The sequence below is a fragment of the Vipera ursinii genome (assembly GCF_947247035.1).
Source record: "Vipera ursinii genome assembly, chromosome: 8".
Classification (NCBI taxonomy): domain Eukaryota; kingdom Metazoa; phylum Chordata; class Lepidosauria; order Squamata; family Viperidae; genus Vipera; species Vipera ursinii.
In genome coordinates this window covers 6,690,412-6,713,188 of record NC_139519.1, presented here as the reverse complement: position 1 = coordinate 6,713,188, position 22,777 = coordinate 6,690,412, and the positions used below count along the sequence as shown (strand labels likewise).

Below are 22,777 nucleotides of genomic sequence, written 5' to 3'. Positions count from 1 at the left end.
AACTGCTGGCAGCCGGCAGTCAGCAGAAGTAGCCGGCAGTACTGCCTTCTAACCACTGCACTACCAGATATTTTTTTAGGGAGATTGACTTACAGCCACTTGCTTAGTGTCTAATCAGTGTTACAAGGGTTCTGAAAAAAAGTGACTTATGACAAATCCTTGCACTTACGACTGACACCCCCCCACACACAAACGTGATCATGATCTGGGCGCTTGTCAACCAGCTCACACTTACAATATTTGTGATCTTCCCAGGCAGCTTTCCCACAATCAAAGTCAAAAGGAAAGCCAGCCAGAAAGATCACAAATCACCGTCATGTGACATCTCGCATAACCCCAGCATCACTGAGTGACAAATCTCCTGGTTCCAATACAGGTAGCCCTCGCTTTGCAACAACTCATTTAGTGACCGTTCAAAATTACAACAGCACTGGGAAAAAAGTGACTTCTGACCGTTGTTCACACTTGCGACCGTTGCAGCATCCCCTACGGTCTCGTGATCAAAATTCAGCCGCTTGGCAACTGACTCATATTTATGACGGTCACAGTGTCCCGGGGTCATGTGATCACCTGGGGTGACCTTCCGACGAGCAAAAACAATGGGGAAACCAGAGTCACTTAACAACCCTGTTACTAATTTGACAACTGCAGCCAGTCACTTAACTGTGGCAAGAACGATCGCAAAATGGAGCAAAGTTCGCTTAACAAGCCTTTCGCTTACCAAAAGAAATTTTGGGGTCACTCGCGGTCATAAGTTGAGGACCCCCTTTACACTGCTTCTCTCTGCTACGGGGAGGGGACGGGGCGAGGGAGTTAGTCCCCAAGGCTAACTTGGACCTTGTTCTCCCACGGCATCTGAGTCACCAGTTCCAAAAGCCTCTAGAATCCACGGCTGCTCCCGGACCTGCCGTGCTGGCACACTCCGAAATGGGGTCAAAAAGGCAAAGCTACGCCACAGCTCTCCTCCTGCTAACCTGGCCGGAAAACAGAGCCAGACCCGGCTCGGCCTGCCTGTGTGTTTTGAAGTAACAGAACCGCAGACCTGGAAGATGCTCGGCTTCTCTGGAAGCCACCCAGCCGGCTCTCCACCCCAAAGGAAAAACCCGCAGAAACCCAGATCAAAGAGAGCTCCAGAGATCAAGGGAAAGAGACGTAGGATGCTGGGCCAGCTGAACGTGGCTGCTCTCCTCCCCATCCTTGTGCTCCAGGGGTTGGAGAGGGGGAGCTGGTCCCGCTCCACAAGAGAAGAGTGCACAGAAATAGCCTGTTTTCCCCCCCTAATCCCCCCAGCTTGGAAAGAAGGAAAATGTTTGGGGGGGGGGCTGAGAGATGCAGGCGCCTGCTTCCAACAAGAATATGCATCTACCCCCTCAAGTGTGGGGCAAGTGTACTTTAAATAGGTAACGGGGGGGGGGGGGAAAGGAACACACTCCCTTTTCTGTCTCCAAGATGGAACAAGTTGATTAAAGGGGGGAGGGGAGACACTGTTAGATGGCGCTCCCTCCCCCCCTCAATTTTTAAACTTTTCGTTAAGGTTTCCAGCCGTCAATATTTTGCAAACTACACTCTTTTATTTCCCCCAAGTTAATTGTTTTATTAGAGAATTCGAACAACCCACGGAGGTGGAGGACAAATAAAACCCACAAATAAAACTCGAGTGCAGGGCTGCCTATCTGACACAAGCTGGAAGCTGTGAACCCTGCAAGGATTAAAGCGAATTCAACCTTCCCCCCCACCCCCCCAAAAAAAGGTTCAATATCAATATTCAACACGATTTCTAGTATAGGTATGAACGGAAGATTGCTTGGACTGTACAGTTCATGCTGAAGAGGAGATATCAATAAGAAGTTGTCAAATGGCCCCCTCCCTTTGGGAGTTTTTCCTTTCATTGTTCGATTTACGCTTTTATCTTTCTTGCTTTTGTTGCCACCCAGAGTCGATGGGTGGCACAGAAATTTAATAAATAAATAAAACAAAGAAACACTCTTTTGTTATGGTTCGGATACAGAAATTCTGCTTCCGAAACGCAGCCGGTCTTTTAAATAAAAATATTTTTTTTTAAAAAAAAGAGTGCATGGAATTATTTTTGCAATATGACAAAGTGATGCGCACACTCCCGCACCTCACGTGCCCCTCCTTCGCGGAAGCCTGGGAAGATCCACGCAAGGCGTGATCACAGTTGCTCTAGCCTCCCCAAAGGCTCCTTCCTGACTAGCTAAGGGGTAGGCAGGAATCCCGCAGAGGATCAGGAAGGGGATAAGCAAAACTGCTGGAGTCTGAAAGCAACAAGCAGCGGCTGTGACATGATGGTTTCCCCTTTCCGCCATTCTGCCTTGTCTAAACACAACATTGAGCGCGGAGGTGCCGCCCGTGTTAATTAATATGAAAGCATGGCTGCTCTTTGGCTCTGCTCTCAGAGTCAGTGGTGACAGATTGGAAAACCTCCAGGAGTACGGGGCGGAAAGGATGGGAGAACCCATTCTTTCCCTCCCCCACCCCCATGTGGCACGCAGCAGCTGATTTGGAATGAAATGAACACAGAAGCAGAATGACAGAGTTGGGAGGTACCTTGGAGGTCTTCTAGTCCAACCCCCTGCTCAGGCAGGAAGCCCTATACCATTTCAGATAAATGGTTGTCCAGACTCTTTAAAAACTCCAGTGATGGAGCACCCACAACTCCTGGAGGCAAGTTGTTCCACTGGTCAATTGTTCTCACTGTCAGGAAATTTCTCCTTAGTTTTAGGTTGCTTCTCTCTTTGATTAGTTTCCATCCGTTGCTTCCTGTCCTGCCTTCGGGCGCTTTGGTGAATACCTCGACTCCCTCCTCTTTGTGGCAGCCCCTGAGATATTGGAAGGCTGCTATCATGTCACCCCAGTCCTTCATTAAACTAGACATATCCAATTCCAGCAACCGTTCTTTATGTTTTTAGCCTCCAGTCCCCTAATCATCTTTGTTGCTCTTCTCGTCTCAACATCTTTTTTTACATTGCAAAGCTGGATGCATTATTCCAAGTGTGGCCTTACCAAGGCGTTGTAAAGTGGTATTAACACTTCACGTGATCTTGATTGGATCCCTCTGCTAATGCAGCCTAACACTGTGCTGGCTTTTTTTGGCAGCTGCAGCACACGGCTGGCTCCTGTTTAAGTGACTGTCCACTAGGACTCTTAGATCCCTCTCACAGTTGCTACTATTGCGCCAGGAACCATCTATGCTATACCTGGGCATAGGTATAGAATTGGTTTTCCTTCTGGGCCCAGAGCAATCCATAAGCAATCATTGTGAATCCAGAGAAATCCCTCAGATCCAGAGTTTGTGCAGAGTTCATTTTCCCAGCCCAACACATCCAAAGACTTACAGGGGTAGGCAACCTTGGCTCTTTTATGACTCGTGGACTTCAACTCCCAGAATTCCTGAGCCAGCCATGCTGAGGGGAAAGGGAGAGGTTTCCAAGCTGAGCCATGCTGGCTCAGGAATTCTGGGAGTTGAAGTCCACAAGTCATAAAAGAGCCAAGGTTGCCTACCCTGTCCTAGTAGAACTCAAGGAGGCCATGGGGGTCTCTTCTCTGCATCCAGCAAAATACTCAAAGGTACACTGCCTCTGAGGGGGAGGCTCCATTCTCTGCTAATAGTTGAGGACAACTATCTGCTGTTCCCTCTGTCTTGATTATTTATTTTTGAAATAATTGAAATGACTTGTCACTGGATCCCGCAGACCAACTGCTGCCTGGTGCTTTGAAAGCTCCCATTGTCTACTCCAAAGCCTTTGCTAATGAGATTCCAATCAGTCTAAGTTTAACGGGAGAGCTTCTCTTGCTAGTACGCGGGCTAGAACCACATACCAGGAACAGATCATCCATCTCCAATTGCCCACCAAAGACATTAATCTAGGATTTGATGAAGGCGCTCAATTGCCCGGATACATGACAGCCCAAATGATCTGAACCACAAAGTGCCAGTAGCCAGCTGCCTTGTACACAAGGGGGTTATCTGAACCCCATTGTTAAAAGCTTTCAGACAAGCGATCCCCTTTCCCAAATACATCCTCGGAGCCAGAGAACACCAATGTACTTGCTGCTTATCAGAGGTTGGGTCCAAGCCTTGTTGAAGCAGCACTTACAAACAGCTTTGCTGGCAGGTCTACCCATCCTTTCCCCCCAATAAAAGAGAATATTTGTAGCTTGGGTTTGAAATAAGGCACGGGTGTCAAACTTGCCATGTCACGTGCCGTGCCGCCACTTTTTTTTTCACATTGCTGGAGCTGGGGTGGGTGCGGCCGGCAGTTTGACACCCCTGGATAAGGAGGGGTCCTTAGCGCTCTCTGAGCTGGGCTGTTTTCTTGCATATGGTTCATCACGACCCAACTAGGGAACATCATCAGTGCTACAAGGGAGGGGGGGAGGAGGATGACTGTGGAATCCTTGGCGCTCTCTGAGCTTGGTTGTTTTCTTGCAAACATTTCATGACTCAACTAGGGAACACAATCAGTGCTAGAAGGAAGTGGGGTTTGAGAAGGAGGAGGACTGTGGGGCCCTTGCTGCTCTCTGAGCTTGGCCATTTTTTCATTACCCAAACTAGGTAACATCATCAGTGTTCGTAGTCTAGCAGCTTATCCGAACTATATTTTATTTTTATTTTAATTCCATTTATATCCCACCCTTCTCCGAAGACTCAGGGCGGCTTACAAGCTTAGCAGTAGCCTTCATTCTATGTATATGCCTGCTTGTTAGGGTTTTCACACACACCCCAAGCGGCATTATTACAAAGTCAGCTTAATTGCCCCCAACAATCTGGGTCCTCATTTTACCTACCTCGGAAGGATGGAAGGCTGAGTCAACCTTGAGCCTGGTGGTGTTACCTAGTTTGGGTAATGAAACGTCTGCAAGAAAACGGCCAAGCTCAGAAAGCACCAAGGGCCGTTCGCTTCCTTCTCCCACACCCCAAAAAGCTTCTTCACCTGTTGATTCTCCCCATCCAGCTGCCCCACAAGAGCAAATCCAGCTGGGTGATTTCAGATCAGCGGGCAACTTTTTGTCTAAGGCTCAAAAGAAAGGAGACGCCAGGCGGAGGGAGGGATGTGTGCGCGCGCCTGTTCTGGCCAGACTCCACGACCAAAAAGCTACACTGAACGCTGGGTGTCTCCCTGCCTTTGCACTCCTGTAAACAAATTCTGGGGATCAATCCGTGCGTTTTGGAAAAAGAGTGAGCTGAACGGGTAAAAGCGGAGGAAGCAGAGAGATTGGGGAGAAGAGGATCCCCACGGCCGGGCGTGGGGTATAACCCCGAGAGAGGGCTGGGTGTACAAACAGAAATTGCTCTATCCCAGCCAGGTCTGTCTGAAAAGGTTTTGCCCATAGCGTTTGGCTCAGCAGCTGCCCAATTCTGGAAAATCAGCAGAACGGCAAACATCTCCTAACAAGAATCACATGGGGGCGAGGGGGGGGGAGCCAGCTCGGGTGGGTTTTCTTTGAAGAAATAACGGGCAGCCTCTTTGGACAGGTCAGAAGAGGACCAAAGCAAGAGATTATGAGAAAGATCCAGCTGCTGAGAGCCACACAAGTTCTGCTCAAGAATCCCGCTGAAGACCCTTTGGCATTACCCTGGCAGGTCCTCGGAGGGTCTGGCAGGATCTGGCAGTGGCTGCCCCTCCCCCGCCCTACCTGTGGAGGGGCGAGGCCCAGAGCATGGGTCCAATGCTGGCTCCAGGAGCTGCCAGCCCGCCCCCTCTTGCTCCACCGCCCAGGTTGGAGTAAACAGGCCCTTTGCCAAGTTCTTGACAAAAATAAAAGAAAGAAAGAAATGCGGGTGCAGTCTTGCAAAAGAAGAGGGCAGAAAGTCAGCTGGGAGGTGAAACCTGATCCGGAGCAAAACAGAGCCGCACAAAACACAGGGAGAAAAAGAGAAAGCAAAGCCGGAGACGAGGAGGAGGGTGGGGGTGGGGGGAAAGAGGGGTGGTGGTGCAGAGCTTTTTCTAGCAAGGTAGTTCCTCTAACACAGGGGTCTTCAAACTTGGCCCTTTGATGACTTGTGGACTTCAACTCCCAGCTTTGCTGGCTGAGGAATTCTGGGAGTTGAAGTCCACAAGTCCACAAGTCATCAAAGGGCCAAGTTTGAAGACCCCTGCGAGTCTAACAGGTCCAACGCAGCTCCCCCTGCCCCCAAAAAAACAACACAACCACAACCACCGTGCACCCCACCCCCTCCCCCAAAATGCCAACACAAACTGCCCGGGAAGCCAGAAAGGCTGTGGGCGAAAAGGACGCGCGGGTGGGTGGGCGTCCCACCCACCCACCCACCCACCCGAAGGCTGAGTTGCGCCCACCGCCCGTGGCCAAGAGCAGCGTTTTCCAACCTTAGGAACTTGAAGAGGCGTGGACTTCAAGTCCCAGAATTCCCCAGCCAGCATAGCTGGCTGGGGAATTCTGGGAGTTGAAGTCCACGCCTCTTCAAGTTCCTAAGGTTGGAAAACGCTGGCCAAGAGGAGGAATTCAAAGAAAGCAATAAGCCGCCCCCGCCGGCCGAGCCTTTCTTTTCGCCCGGAGGAGCGAGCCCGGTCGCCACTCGCCCTGCCCGCCTCTCTTTTTCGGGGTTAGCGGGCCGAGCTCGGGAGCAGCGGCCGGAGCTCCCTTGGCGGGGGAGGCGGAGGGAGGATGGAGAAGAAGCGGCTCCCCTCCGCGGCCCCTCCCGAGAGACGGACGGGCAGGGCCGGCCGAAGGAAGCCCGCTGGGGAGACTCGGAGGAGGACGGGGGGAGGACGGGGGGTGGTGGAAGCCGCGACGAGAAAGGGGGGCGCTCCCCGCTCAGCCTCTCTCCGAAGCGGCTGGCTTCCCTTTGTCTCCCGCTCCTTCGCCCCCTCCCCGCCCAGCCCGGGAATTAATTTCCAATCAGGGCTGCGCTTTTCCGGGGGGGGGGCGCATGGAAAGCGGGGTGTCGGGGGGGCGGAGAGGCGCTCGAGCCCCTCCAACGGCCGGGTGGGTGGGTGGGTGGGGAGGGGGCGTCGATCCACGCGTGGCCGAGGCGCCCCTCGCGCGGGGGGGGAGGCATGGAAAGCGGGGTGGGGAGGGGAGGCGGAGAGGCGCTCGAGCCCCTCCAACGGCCGGGGGTGGGGAGGGGGCGTCGATCCACGCGTGGCCGAGGCGCCCCTCGCGCCGGGCAAAAGTGTGTCTGGGGGGGGCGCTGCCAGCTGACGGGGGGGTCCCCGCCGGGAAACTGCCCTGGAGTTGGCAAAGCCGGAGGGAGGGTGGGGGGGGACGCGAGGCAGAGGGACCCCCCCTTTTCCTTCCTTCGTGGGGTGGGGGAGGTTTCCTTCCCTCCCCCTCTCGGGACTCCTCCGCCTGGCTTGCCTCCCCCGCGAAAAGTCCCCCCCCCGCGGGCCGGAGAGCGGCAGACAATAGCCCCGGCATGGCAGCCCCTTTGCCAGCCCCGCAGCTGCGCCGCGCTTACCTCTCTCGGGCAGCCGCTTCGGCTCCTGCACTCCGCTCGGCGGCTTCCCTGCTCCGAGAAGGAAGGAAGGAAGGAAGGAGGGAAGGAGGGAGCGAGGAAGAAGGCAGGGCGAGTGGGCGAGCCCCAATCACATTCCCGGCTCCCCGGTGGGCTCGAGCGGCCACTCCCGCCGCGCGGACGGGCAAAGTTGACGAGGCGCAGCTGGCTTCCCCCGGCTCCTTCACGGCGGCGCGCCCGCGGCTGCTCCTCGCTTTCTCCGCGGCGCTTGGCTGGGCGAGCGCCTTCCCTCCCTCCCGCCCTCCCCTCCGCTCGGCCGGCCCTTTTCTTTCCCCTCCTTCCTTGACGTCAAGGCCGGGCTGGGCGGGAGGCTGGAGCAGGGCCCGGACGGGCACCCGCGCGCGTCCCCGCCCGAGCTGCAGCCGCTCCGCCGCCGAGCCCCGACCGCTCTACGGGGCAGGGGTCTTCAAACTTGGCCCTTTTGTGACTTGTGGACTTCAACTCCCAGAATTCCTCAGCCAGCTTTGCTGGCTGAGGAATTCTGGGAGTTGAAGTCCACAAGTCACAAAAGGGCCAAGTTTGAAGACCCCTGCCTCGCCACCGAGGAGGGGGAGGACTCCGGGCCCGCCGGCCGGAGACGCAGCCCGGCCCCCTCGAGGCGCTTGGAGCCCCGACGGGGATCCCGAGCCTCGCCCCTTCTCGCGGCTCTCCCTCCCGCGGCCGGAGTTGCCGCGGGCAGGCGGAAGAAAGCCGGCCTTCTCCTCCGCCATCCAGACGTTACGGAAGGCTGCCCGAGTCTCCGGAGTCAGCCCGGGCGCGTCTGAAGCGCTGCTCTTTGCCGGGCGGGACGGCAGCGCCTGGCTTTCCTTGGGACCCGAGTCGTCCCCCTCCGGCCCGGCTCGTCTTTCTTTGGGCCTCCGGGACGTTCCCAGCTCGGGGAAAGGGACTCTCGCGTCTCCCGAACGGCGTTCACACGTGCCTTGATCCGTTGGGGCCGGGATTTGTTTCGTGTTCTGGGTTTGCACCACCCGAGGAATCCCCACCGAATCTCACAACTGCCCCTTCCGCACCGCTGGCGAGGCGCAAGTGTGGCTGGCTGGCTACCAGTCGTGTGAACGCGACCCTAACGTCGGGCTGCGAGCAACAGTTGCCAGAATCTTATTGATACAACTAGATTAATCCCAACGGAGCAGTTCAGTCAATCAATCAATCTATTCCTGCCAGCGGTAAAAAGCTGATTTGCTTTATAGCTCTGAGAAGGTGACTGGCAGCCAAACTTGCCTGTGTGAATGTCTCTTGCATCCCTCTGCACAATTTTCAAAAAGGGAAATTCCGTGAGGTGAGGACATTTACCTTTCCGATGTCAGAGCCACCTGAGAAACCAGTCAGAAGGGTGGGCAACCTGAAGCCTTGAGGCCATATAGACAGACCCTGGCCCACTCCAGGCTCCAGCCCTGCCTCTGCTGTGGGAATGGCATTCCTTACACCCTTGGATAGGTTTAATGGGGATCAGAAGAACAAGGGGAAAGAGGCAAAACTTTTTAAAAAATAAAAAATAAAATCCCAACCCTGCCAGATATTTCTGGTCATTTAATGAGGTCTCCATGCTTATGATGGTTATACTTTTAACCAGGGGTCTTCAAAGTTGGCCCTTTTGTGACTTGTGGACTTCAACTCCCAGAATTCCTCAGCCAGCATAACTGAGGAATTCTGGGAGTTGAAGTCCACAAGTCATAAAAGGGCCAACTTTGAAGACCCTTGTTTTTAACCATAAACTTTCTTGGAAGCAATGGTCAATGTAGGTCAGGGGTAGGCAACCTCGGCTCTTTTATGACTCATGGACTTCAACTCCCAGAATTCCTGAGCCAGTATAGAAACCTTTCCCTTTCCCCTCAGCGTGGCTGGCTCAGGAATTCTGGGAGTTGAAGTCCACAAGTCATAAAAGGGCCAACTTTGAAGACCCTTGTTTTTAACCATAAACTTTCTTGGAAGCAATGGTCAGTGTAGGTCAGGGGTAGGCAACCTCGGCTCTTTTATGACTCATGGACTTCAACTCCCAGAATTCCTGAGCCAGTATAGAAACCTTTCCCTTTCCCCTCAGCGTGGCTGGCTCAGGAATTCTGGGAGTTGAAGTCCACAAGTCATAAAAGGGCCAACTTTGAAGACCCTTGTTTTTAACCATAAACTTTCTTGGAAGCAATGGTCAGTGTAGGTCAGGGGTAGGCAACCTCGGCTCTTTTATGACTCATGGACTTCAACTCCCAGAATTCCTGAGCCAGCCAAGCTGGCTCAGGAATTCTGGGAGTTGAAGTCCATGAGTCATAAAAGAGCCGAGGTTGCCTATCCCTGGTGTAGGTAATAGAGCAACAAGAGAGGCTAAAATCTCCCAGAACGGTTATTTCCCTGAATCCTAAAAGTTTACTTTTCATGCAGTTTTGGGATGTCTGGATTCGGTTTCTCACACCTTGCGAAGAAAAGAATTTGTTTCTAAGGATGTTTCAGCTGGCAGACAGCAATCTCCCTTTTTCCTTTTCTGCTCTTTCTCCTTCTCCCTCTCCTCCTTTTCTTCTTTCACCTTCCCTTCTTCTCTTGTCTCAGTCTCCTCTGCCTTCTTTCCTCTTCTCTGCCTTCTCCTTTTTCTCCATCTGACTCCCTTTTCCTTCACGTTCTTCTCCTCCTCCTCCTCCTTCTTGGTCTCCATCTTCTTCTTTGACTTTTTGTCCTCCTGATTTTACTCTCTCTCATCCTCCATCACTTTCTTCCTGGCATGCACGGAGACATCTGCCGTATTTTTCCTATCTTCCCGCTTTTTCCCTCTTTTCCTTTCTCAGCTAATGAAACACACAGAGGAGGGAAGGTGGGATTGTTCCATGAAGCCTTTGGATTGAGAATATGAACGATGTTGAATTTCAAGTACACATAACATCAAAATATTCTTCCCATCTTGTTCTGTGTTGTCAATTCTAGGAACATTAGCCAGACACTTATGAGGGGATTCCTCTTAGGGGGATTCCTCTTGGGTGGGGGGGCTGTGCCCCCTTAGGAAAGCCCCTCTTTGGAGGGGTTGAGCCCTATTAGCCAAGCTCAGAGGCTGAGACCTCTTTTATTTATCCATCTCTTTCACTCAAAGGACAGTTCACAAGGGGAAGGGGTCAAAAAAGTCAAGCTGGCATCTGCAACGTATGTAAAAATGGGCCTGACCTTGATTTGCATACTCAGCACTGTCATCTTGAATTTCTCGACCCCCTATAAAAGTACCCCTCATTGGACAGTGGGCTTGATCCATAAAAGCTTAAGGTCCAGTTAAACTGCTTAACCTTACGAGTTTCCAGGGAAATCTCCAAGATATGGTTAAAAAGGCAAGAGGGTGGCCTTGATTTCAACTCAATGTCCATCTCAACTTTTCATTCATTCATTCATTCATTCATTCATTCATTCATTTTGTATAGCTGCCCATTTTCTAGATGGACATGGATATACGTTAAAAACTAACAAGCTAATGCAGAATTTTTAAACAAAGAAAAAAAAGACTGCAAAAAGAAAAGAGAAAAATAGAAAAATCTTCCGATTTTCTTTGCAGCAAATATAAATCTGATTACAATGTTATCTCTTATCCTATGATTTAAAAAGCTGACATTTTTCTATTACCTAATTGCTTTCTAACTATCAAAGCCACATTTTTTGTGTGTCATTGCAAGAAGTTTATAAGGAGTTTCCAGTCAGCTATAAATGTAATTATTGTCTTTTCTCTAATCAAGAAAGTCAATTTAGCTATCTCTGTAAATTCCATCATCTTCACCAACCATTCCTTGTACTTTTCCACTTTTGAGCATATAGGAATCTTACTGCAGTTATCATATATATATATATATAAGTTCCATGGCTTTTTTTTCTATTTGCCCATTAATCCTCAAAGAAAAGTTTCTGGCTTCAATTGTACATTGGTCTTTAAAAACTTCTGAATTACTGTATTTATTTGTACAGAAAATTGTTTATCTTTTTACACACCTACCATACATTATCAAATGTCTCTTCATATTGTTCACATTTCCAGCAAATTCTCTTTAACAATGTAAATTTTATTTTCGTACTGATCTATTTTTGTATCATAGGCAAAATGGTTAGCCCACTTTATCATGTATTCTTTCACTTTTTCTTGTATGTCTTGTATTTCAAAAAAAAAGTTTAGACATCTTAGCAATAACATGTTCATCATTTGTACTTATACTGTTTCAAATTCAGTCTTGCATTGTTCAAAACCATGCAATCTTTTACCCACTTTACACCTATGCGGTAATTGTATATAAGAAAAAAAACCTGACAAGTACGTCCTTCTATTGTCAAACCTTCTGTTGATTTTATTTTACAGTCCTCTTGAGAAAATTCTAATACATAATAAGTTCACCAATTTAAGTATACTTATCATTTCTCATCTATAAAATGGTTTTTGTGCTGAAAGCTACAAATGTGTTTTTTGGCACAAGCTAGATTTTTATTTATTCCATATTCTAAGAATGGGTGCCTGACATAATGGTTTCTGAAATCTACATTAACCTTAGTTTTATAATATAATAGATTTCCATGCACCCAAATTTCAGATCATGTCCTTCCAACTCAAATAGCTTTCTATATCTTACAGCACCCATTCTTCAATCCAAGCTAAATAGCAGGCAGCAAAGTATAATTTCAAATCTGATAAACCCAATCTTCTCTTTCCTTTGCATCTTGTAATATCTTACATTTAACTCAGGGTTGTTTTTTTTCTCCTGCCATACAAATTTAGATACATCATTCTGCTATTTTTTAAATGGTACATAGGTTGTCAAAACAGGTATTGTCTGAAAGAAAAACAACATTCTAGATAAAACATTTACCTTAATCACAGATATTCTCCCTAACAGTGACAACTGTACTTTATTCCATCTTAACATATCTTTTTTAACTTCCTCCCATGTCTTAACATAGTTATTTTAAAATAACATACAATTCACATCTGTCATAGTAATACCAAAGTATTTTACCTTCTTCTCACTCTTAAAACCTATTTTATTCATCATTTCTGCCTGATTTTGTAATCTTCATGTTTTCTGTTAACATCTTTGTCTTCTGTTTGCTAATCTTGAAACCTAACAGTGTACAAATTCTTTTAAGTTACTCATTAAAAAGTTTAATGCAATTGATGGGGAACTGCTCAAAGTTGATTGTAAGATGAGTGGCTATATTTTTTTAAAAAAAAATCATTTATAGAATCTATCAAACCAATTTACTACCACAAATCTGCCGTGTTCATCAGTTAATATAAGTTCTGGGTTTAAGTGGAGGTTAGTTTACAAAACAACTTAATTTCTCTTTTTGATACTGAAATAAACTTTTGATCCAAGGACTTGCAAGTTAAATATTTTATGCCTTTTTTAAAAAAAATTCAAATACTGCAATGATTTTTTTGAGTTTATATTCTGAATTAAATATTTGTAATCCATATTCATCCCAAAAATGTAAAATAATCCATAACTGTGGTGTCAAATTCAGTATCTTTTTACATTTTCTGTTGTCTCTGTTAAAGCCATATTATTCAGTTCTCTTTCCAACTTTCTGCCTTAAACCTCCATCTTACTCTCTAAAATTTCCACTTTAATGATAATGATTTGTTTGACCTCTCCAAATAGCTGCTTTATAGACCTTTCTATCTTTTAAACGTCTGCTTTCATCTCCTGTGTCAAACATTTTACCTGTTCTTTTTTCATTTTTGTTTTTCATTTTATTTCCCATCTGTCCCAATATTTTCTGAATATCTTTTGTAGTTTTTTTTCCCTGCAGGTTGCTCTAGCAAGCCCCCCCCCCGCCGCCATTTTTCTAGTAGCCATTTTTCTGATAGCAATCCAAAACTGAAGGTGTCTCTAGCAAGCAAAAGATAAATCTCTCCTTTCACCCACCCCCTTATTATCTTTTTGCAAATTTGACATTTTCCAGGGGAATCTGGAGGGCATGGTTGAAAAATAGTCAAGATGGTGGCCTTGATGTGAGATCAAAGCTCAGCTCTTTTTTATGTCTGTCCATCTTAGGTTTCGTTCGTTTGTTCGTCCATTCATCCATTTAGTACAGTTGCTCGTCTGTCAGGCTAGAAAAATCAGGTCCACACATAAAGGTCCAATTAAACTAAACAGCCTAGGCCAGGGGTAGGCAACCTTGGCTCTTTTATGACTCATGGACTTCAACTCCCAGAATTCCTGAGGCAGCATGGTTGGCTCAGGAATTCTGGGAATTGAAGTCCACGAGTCATAAAAGAGCCAAGGTTGCCTACCCCTGGCCTAGGCATAGGAATCTTCTCAACTAATGGTTAGCACCTGCTGGGAGTCAGATAAGAATCAATGGAAATTCAAGGGAGGTTGAACTGGGTCTGCTTGTGACTATGTACGGATTCTAAGCTGATCCCTGTTTTCTCCCCCCCTCCCCCCCAGGTTCTGCCAATCTTTCTTCAACAACATCAACTTCCATTTGTGACTCTGTGATTCTTTATCAACATGGGTGACAATCCGGATGCAGAACACGAGTCTCCCCAGCTGTGTCTCAGGTAGACATTCCAGACCAGCCTCATCCTTCAGCTTCAACTTGCCAAAATGCAATGAGGAAAGCCTTCTGCCCCATCCCAGCTGTCTGCTGGGAGGAAGCAAAACCTGTTGAACTTTGGCCTGTCGTGTGGCTGCCGAAGCCACAGGAACTCTGACAGGGAATAATAAGGACAATATAGAAAGCTACGTTGAATTCACCCTTGTCCTACTTGGCCTGGCCTTAGTTTCATCAGCTGTTAGTCAATTTATTTGTTATTATTATTATTATTAAATTTCTACATCACCCATCTCACCTAAGTGACTGGGTGGTTTACAAGAACGTATTAGAAGAACGTAACTCAATACAGATAACCAGGTGACTTGTCAGAAAAGGACGCCCTTCAGGGCGAAGTGAAGGGCAAGGTTCCTTTCTCACCCCAAGGCCCTGCTAGTGGCATTTCCCTTCCCCCGCCCCCCTTGCTACTAAATTCATGCTCCAGGCATGGAGAAAACTGCCCTCCAGCCAGCCCTGCGAGGATGACTAGAAGTGCAGCTCCCCCACTGGAAGGGACGCCATCATTAGGGACCTCAGTGTGGTGGCTTGTCAGATGTGGCCCCCTCATCCGGAATAGTCTCTCCTCCTTCCCCATAATAGGAAGACCCCTTCTCATATTATGTTTTTAAAAGGCTTTGGAGAGTTAATTGTGAGAATTGGGAGAACCAGTGGAACAGCTTGCCTCCCGAACTTGTGGATTGCTCCATCCCTGGAGGCTTTTAAGAAGAGGCTGAACAGCCACTTGTCTGAAATGGTATAGGGTCTCCTGCTCGAACAGGGGGCTGGACTAGATGACCTCCAAGGTCCCTTCCAGTTCTGTTCTGACTGAGATTGAATGAGATTGCAGTAGAAACAAGTTGCTGCTTTGCTGCATTTTAACTGCTTTTCTTTTCAATTGGGAGGGGTCTTTTTAGTATCTTCTTGAACCTGAGTGTATGTAACGGATGGAAACTAATCAAGGAGAGAAGTAACTTAGAACTAAGGAGAAATTTCCTGACAGAACAATTAACCAGTGGGACAACTTACCTCCAGAAGTTGTAGATGTTCCAACACTGGAAGTTTTTGAGAAGATATTGGACAAACATTTGTCTGAAATGGTAGGGTCTCCTGCTTGAACAGAGGGTTGGACTAGAAGACCTCCAAGGTCCCTTCCAACTATTCTATTCTATTCTATTCTATTCTATTCTATTCTATTCTATTCTATTCTATTCTATTCTATTCTATTCTATTCCATTCCATTCCATTCCATTCCATTCCATTCCATTCCATTCCATTCCATTCCATTCTTTCTCATTCTATTCTATTCTATTCTATTCTTATTTCTTATCTATTTTATTCTATTTTATTCTATTCTATTCTAATTTCTTATTCTATTCTATTCTATTCTATTCTATTCTATTCTATTCTATTCTATTCTATTCTATTCTATTCTATTCTATTCTATTCTATTCTATTCTATTCTATTCTATTCTATTCTATTCTATTCCTGCAAGATCCTCGGTGTTCTCTGATCAAAACAGCAGAGAAGCTGGGGCAAGGCTGAATAAGGTAAAAGAAAGAAAGGTTGAATAAGCAAACTAAAATCGTCCAATAAAATTGTGGTCTCGACTTTTCCCGGCCCTGTAACAAATGTTGTCAAATTCATCACACTGACTAGCCCAATGTTGCCTGTGCCAGCTCAAATCATTTGCCCGCACACGGACACACACACACACACACACACACACACACACAGAAACCCGATCTGCGAGGCCCTTGGCTTCATCCTCAAGGTTTCGCCTTCGCTGCACTAACAGGAAAAGTTTATCTTCCCCGTGGATGTTTTATGGATGTTTATTGAACTCTTACTGTGAAGGTTTTATCAATTATTTACCGAGGAGGTTTTAGCTGCACAATCTTGTCAACCAGTAGGAGTCCTGCAAGATTTGGCAGGATACCGGGTGAATAAATAAAATAAACAAATAAATAATAAAAGAGAGAAAAGGAACTGCTCCCCCACAAGGCTCCGTTGTAGCCATCTCCCCCAACATGGTTTCTGATAGTCTCAACACATCTAGAGGGTGCCAGATTGGGGAACAAATCTTGCCAATTTTCTTTGGAGATATCTGTCATTTGAGATCCTGCCTGGCTGTCATGTTTAATTTTAAGGAACTGTTTTCTGGATCACTGTCTCTTAAACCCTTTCAAAAGCCCAGAATAGCCTAAGCATATCTCATTTTGGTTTAACACCTAGGTTTATTTTTTTAAAAAAAGGAGGGGGGGAATTGAATTAAATATATTTGAGCAACACTTTCTACTTTTGCCCTGTACCTCTTAGCAGAACCATGAGCTTGCCAGCAATGGCGTGTTTTATCAATGTCTAAATTTGTTAATCTTTAAATCCACATTACCTTCTGCTACTTCAGCATTTAGTCTCTGGGAGGGGTGAAAAAATACTTTCAGTAAAGAAGCAACAAGGAAAATGGCTTTTAGTACTAAACTTCCCTGTGCTTTCGTTCAAATGCCATCAAAGGATTCCCACCGACCTAGAAGACAGTGACATCTGGGAAGGGATCTGCCATCATTCACAGTGGGAGAACTTGGGTTAAGGAGTGAAATCTGAACGGATCCCAATCCAACTCAGAGAAACCAAAACACATCTTGGATCTTGGGATCATCTATCCCAGGGGGTCTCCAAACTTGGCAACTTTAAGACTTCTTGACTTCAACTCCCAGAATTCCCCAGCCAGCGTTCTGGGAATTGAAGCCCACAAGTCTTAAAGTTTGGAGACCCCTGATCTATCCAACTCCTTCTGACGGAGATGAGCAGGTCTCTAAATTCGATGATAAATAAATAAAGGAGTGATTTAAAGGATCCTGGTTTCCCAGAACGCAGATTGTGGCATGGCGGTCTTCCCCTTGGTTTGTGAGCAGAAGGGCCTTCTCAGCTTCTTGCCTAATCCCCCTCAGCTCTCATCCAACCAGTTTTACACCACAGAGTGGGTGTTTCCTTCAAGCCCCTTGAAAAAGTCTCCATGCTGGACTTCTACGTAGTCTCTGACACAGCCGATTGCAGAATTTTTGCGTGTATAAACAGAGACATCCTCTGTCATAGTCTGGTTGCCTGGCAGGGTGTAATCCTGTCTGTGTCAGAGGTGTGTGGGTTGGAGCTGATGATGCAGCATATCTGCTTCTGACTGCCCCTTCCCTCCAGAAGACCTCTCCCTTCCTGCCGGGCCCCTTCTTAATAGTCCCCAGAGAATTGGGTTCCTGGCAGAATTAAGATGCTGCAAGAATTAAGACACAGCCAGGGGAGAACACTTCACCTAGTCAGGTATCTGTGTAGACTCTGAAGCACCGCAAGGCATTACATTCTTCATCTTCTCCAAAAATGTGCAAATCGAGAGGCTGGGGGCAGAGCAGCAGCAGTGGGGGCAAAGGGCTCTCACTCAGATCTCCTTAGAACAGAGGTCTTCAAACTCGGCCCTTTTATGACTCGTGGACTTCAACTCCCAGAATTCCTCAGCCAGCATGCCTGGCTGAGGAATTCTGGGAGTTGAAGTCCACGAGTCATAAAAGGGCCAAGTTTGAAGACCCCTGCCAGAACATAAAATAACAGAGTTGGAAGGGACTTTGGAGGTCTTCTATTCCAACCTTCTGCTTGGCCAGGAGACCCTATACCATTCCAGACAAATGGCTGTCCAGTGTTTTCTTGAAAAACCTCCAGTGATGGAGCACCCACAACTTTTGGAGGAAACTCGTTCCACTGATTAATTGTTCTCGCTGTTAGGAAATTTCGCCTTAGTTCCAGCTTGCTTCTCTCTCTCCTCGATCGACAAAGAGAATTCTTCACCCAGAGGGAATAGAAACCCAAATGCAAGACAGGAATTAAGGGAAGCAGAAGCTAAGGAGAATAAGTGGGACAACAGTAAGGGGAGGACATGGGGACTTCAAACCTCTGTGCTAGCTGGAGACCCCAGGCATTATATATCCTTCATGTATGCAGATAGCGAAAAGTTATCTGGGGAAGCCTCGGAAGAAGTGATGGTTGATGTGGACGGACAACTGGATGAGAAACACCAGTCAAGGGCCAAAGAGATGAGATCGAGAAAGTCGACCACAGGATGCCCCTCTGTGATTCCCTTGTATAAAGCAGTCAGGCAGTTTGGATTAATTCTGAATCTGGATTTTCTAGCAAACGGTAACTTTGGAGAAGGGGAGTTCAGATGGATAAAGAGGGAAGCGGAATGAGGAGGCCACCGTTATCACTGACCCTATTATCAATGTCGCCATCTTCTAAGTCCCAGGCTCCATTCAGTTTGAGAAGGAGAACTACTGCTCTCCAAGAGAAAGAGAAAGTCTGCTCTTGGAGGAGACAACCTTTTGACTTTTCAGCGGCAATTAAAAAGACAAATTCCAGTCTAGAGGTTTCTCAGAACAAAACCGAAAACAGAAAGTTAGGTAACTGAATGGTTAAACATTTATACGCCTGTTTTCCTTCCTCGAATGTCCAAGGTCGTGGATAAGGAGCCAAAGCAAACTATAACCATAATAATAATAAAATCTAATCAATCAAACAGCAGGGAGACAAAAGAAATAATCAAACTCCAGGACATAATAATCAAACTGCAACAGGAGAAGATCTCCAAGGCCAGACAGGTGTTAGATCAAGGTAGCAATCTACCACAAGCAGCTGATCTGGAATCTGGCAGAAGGCAGTAAATAGCGCTCCTTTCTTTTGACTTTAATTCTCAGTGGTCATGCTGGTTGAGGATTACAGGATTTAAAGCCAACCAGCTGAAGGAGATTGGGCCCAAGCTAATTGGCATAGGGTGATTAGTTTTATGGGTGAGCAAATAACCAACCAAATGAATTTTGGATGAAAGAATCCAAGGATTCGTAAATGTGTGTTCATTCTTCCTTGGAAGGTGGGCCCACAGCCAGAAGACCAGTCCCATCTCACCTTCCTTTCCCATTCCTTTCCCTCCTAGAAAAAGTCAATGACTCAGGCTTTCTTCTCTTCCATGCTGATGTCTTCTAGCTTTTTCTATCAATAATATCAAATTCTGGCTGCAAAGATTGGAAAACAAGGACTCTCAATCCGACGTGTAGGACCTCACCAGAGAACTTCAGGGTTTCCACTCCTGCCGTCCTTCATAACTTGGTTCCAATCTTTCATCAACATGGAACGTTGTTGCCAGTTTTTTTCTTGTTGTTGTGTCTAAATGAAGCCAAGTGTACTGAAATAAAAGAACAGGGAGGACTCCCCCCTCCACAGCTCTCACCCCAGAAATGGACCAACTATTGCCCCAGGGACTTCCATAGCCCCTAGATCCATTCTGGAGAGGTCTAGAGCAGCATTGTTGACTCTTAGCAACCCTAAGATGGGTGGACTTCAACTCCCAGAATTCCCCAGCCAGCACACCAAGATACACTGCAGTTACGTTTGGTCCAAGAATTCTGGGAGTTGAAGTCCACCCATCGGGAAGCTGCTGAGATTGAGAAACACTGCTTTAGAGCGATCTTGGAAGCCTATTGCTACAAATGGCCCCAATTTCCAATCCGTAAGACAGGACAGGGATGAAAGCTACAGAAGAATCTTTCCCAATCTGTGTGCCCTCCAGATGGAAGAACTTCAGTTCCCCCCAAAATTCTCGTCAACGTCTACCCTGGGACATTTGGTTCAACATTTGGAAGTCTGCTGTAACACAACCTCTAAAATAGGCTTAACTTTATTCAAATAAGATACTCCACTTCCTCAGCCCCCCCCAAAAAACAACAACCCTTCACTCTCTTCAAAAACCTAGGAAACCCCCCCGAAAATCTCAGTGCTGCCAAAGTGTGTTGCGCAACTCGACACATCTTCTCTCCTTGCCCAATGTTTCCCCACCCCATGAGAGATGCTGCCTCTGGCCATGAAGATAACTTTCTAAGTTGCATGAAGCTGGGAAATAAGAATTACTAATATACCTATACAAGGAATGCGCAAGAAACCAGGGTCTTCAAACTTGGCCCTTTTATGGCTTGTGGGCTTCAACTCCCAGAATTCCTGAGCCAGTATAGAAACCTCTCCCTGGGGCGTGCCTGGCTGAGGAATTCTGGGAGTTGAAGCCCAGAAGTCATAAAAGGGCCAGGTTTGAAGACCACTGCAAGAAACAGCGCCAAATCACACGTTCCTGGGTTTTTTTCCTTTTCCAGAGAGGAAGGGGACAAAACTCAAGATGGCAGCTTGTGACCAATGATCAAAGCGGCCTTCTTGTTTAGGTCTGTCTCCTCTGCTTTTTCCATTCCATTTTTTTCCCCAACCCATTTTTTTTTCTCCCCTCTTCCTGTAAGCCACCGGGACTGGGTGCTGCCAAGTCTTTAACATTTCCATCTTGTGCAGCAGAGATGCCACTTCAGCAGCTCGTGTTCCGGGGCCTGGATTTCAAAATCCAAACAACTGGTTTATTTTAAAAAGCATAACCCCAACCTCCATTTCTATCCCCTGGAAACCCAAGGAGCCGACACTGACAACTTGTAAAACAAGCTAAGAATGCTCTCCAGACGTCACCAAGCAGCACAGAAGTCTATTTATTTGTACATTGCCTTTTTCCCCTCCTTAAGTGGTCCACAAGAAGAGTCTACATTATTAAATAATATTTCAAGAGGATTCACTAACAGTTACAAGGCGACATTTAGATAATCATACCAGCATTAAATGGAAAGGGAGGGTAAACAGCGCGTGAATCATCTCATGCCAGAGTCTAGCACCAGATACACAATGTCATTACCCTTAGAGAAGAGAGCTTCTCCAAGACTTTTCAACCTACCACCATCTTTTTTTAAGATCTAGAAAGGCTTCAAGGAGGCATCCGTGGCCTTTGGAGATTGGTGGGTGCTCTTAGCCAAGAGAAAGGTTGCTGGTAAGAGAGGTTCTGGGGGGACATCATCACGTAACCAACCAATCGGAAGGTTGCTCCCATCCCATCCCCTTTCGACTCATCTTTGTCCATTATTTGGGGAAATAGGTGCACTGCCCATTGAAGCTCTCGGCTGCAGTAACCGTCAACCACTTGCTGCGAGGGATCGCTTGGCCACTGAAAATGAAGCTCAGTTTGGGCATCACTGTTAAGACCCAGAGCCTTGTGGGAAGTCACCCCCCCCGAAGGAAATATTAAAAGGGCACAAAAATACATTTCCTAAAAGGGTCTTAAAGTCTTAAGGGTCTTAAAGAGGCAGAAAAGCATGCCTGGTTTTCTTAATAGCCCCAATTCTCCCTCCCCCAGGCAGAAACCAGCAGATGTAAATAATCCAGGAAGGTTGGATGCCTCCAGGTAGAAGATTAAGAAGACAAAGGCACCTAATATCTACATACACCACCCAAACCCTAAGAGAGGACATAATAGGATTAACCCACAGATGCCAAAGGGCACACCCAGACTCAGGTCAGAATACATGACACAGGAAATACAAAGCCTCAAACAGGAACAGGAAACAACCCCCCCCCCAAAAAGGCTCCAGAGAGTATAAAAACCCACTCCCAACATGTGCTCTCTCTTTTCTTCCACAGCCATCTTTCTGTCTGGCTCTCCTCTTCAATAAACTGCAGCCTTCTTTCTAAAGCGATTGCCATGTTGTTTATTCCCGGCTTGGACTGAACCATGACGAAGACTTTTCCTTCAACAGCCTGATTAGCCTGGGGTAATCCTTGGATCATGCAAGAAGAGATCACTTTTACTTGTGGGGTCATTTGGTGCTCTCTGAGCTTGGTTGTTTTCTTGTAGACGTTTCATTACCCAATTAAATAACCTCTTCAACGCTAGAAGGGAGTGGAGTTTGTCCTCTGTTCATACACAAGTGGCTTGCCCTGTGTTGGTGGGAGTATTCTTATGGTTCCTTGATTAAACTGTTGTTTGTCTGGTAGGCGTCAGAACACAGCATACCTTGCTGTCTTCTAACCTGATGTTACCTAGTTGGGTGATGGAATGTGTGCAAGAAAATAACCAAGTTCAGAGGCCACCAAGGACTTCACAGTTCATCCCTGAGCTACAACATTCTCTTCTATCATCCTTTAGCTACTCAGCTCCCTCCAAAAAGATAAAAGTCAAACTTGACACTTTCCTGGACATTTCTTTGTAGCAAGAAGGAAGTTCTTTAACCTAACCTACAACCCTGGGATTTCCAAGTGGTCTCACATCCCATCTGTGAACTAATCAGGCAAACTTTGCTTCCTTCTGAGCCCAGGCAAGGCCAGCCAAATGGTTGTCCTTTGTTCACTGTTCCAAGCCTTATAATAACTTAAATATTAACATTAATTAGCTAGCTTTAGTTTCTCTCACCAGCAAGAACTACACCAGCTATAGTTTGTTGAGTTAAGCATAGTGACTTAGTTCCTGCAGAGGTTATCCAAAAACTAGTTATCAAGTAACATTAAGCTATGGCTTTTTAACCATGAATAAGCCACAGTTGGTTAGATTTAAACATAATGCTAAGCCACTTACAAACCATGATGGCTAAGCTTATACAACACACTACATTTCACACACCATACTAAATGGGTGTTTATTTAAACCAAAGTTAGTTGAATGATTTATTTGTAGGATTCAAACCAGCACAATAAACCAAAATCTGGCACACCAAGTACAGCTTCCTGCAAAGCATGAAGTCAGTGGATAATTTACCATGAACTAATCATAATCTCCTTCAACTTTATAACCATGCTGTAAAGGAGGCCATTTGGTTAAAAAAAGAGTGGGGGGAGGGAGTGACAAATAA

General features: G+C 46.8%; 1 protein-coding gene across 2 annotated transcripts in view; it reads right to left on the bottom strand.

Moving 5' to 3' along the window:
• The window catches only part of SEMA4C (semaphorin 4C), an 83,498-nt gene extending 75,841 nt beyond the window's left edge, over positions 1–7,657 (bottom strand). For both annotated transcript variants that reach the window (XM_083368199.1, XM_083368201.1), the window contains exon 1: positions 7,442–7,657. The gene's annotated coding sequence lies outside the window, so the exon portion shown is untranslated. The remainder of the gene's footprint in view (positions 1–7,441) is intronic.
• Between the last annotated feature and the right edge of the window lie 15,120 nt (positions 7,658–22,777).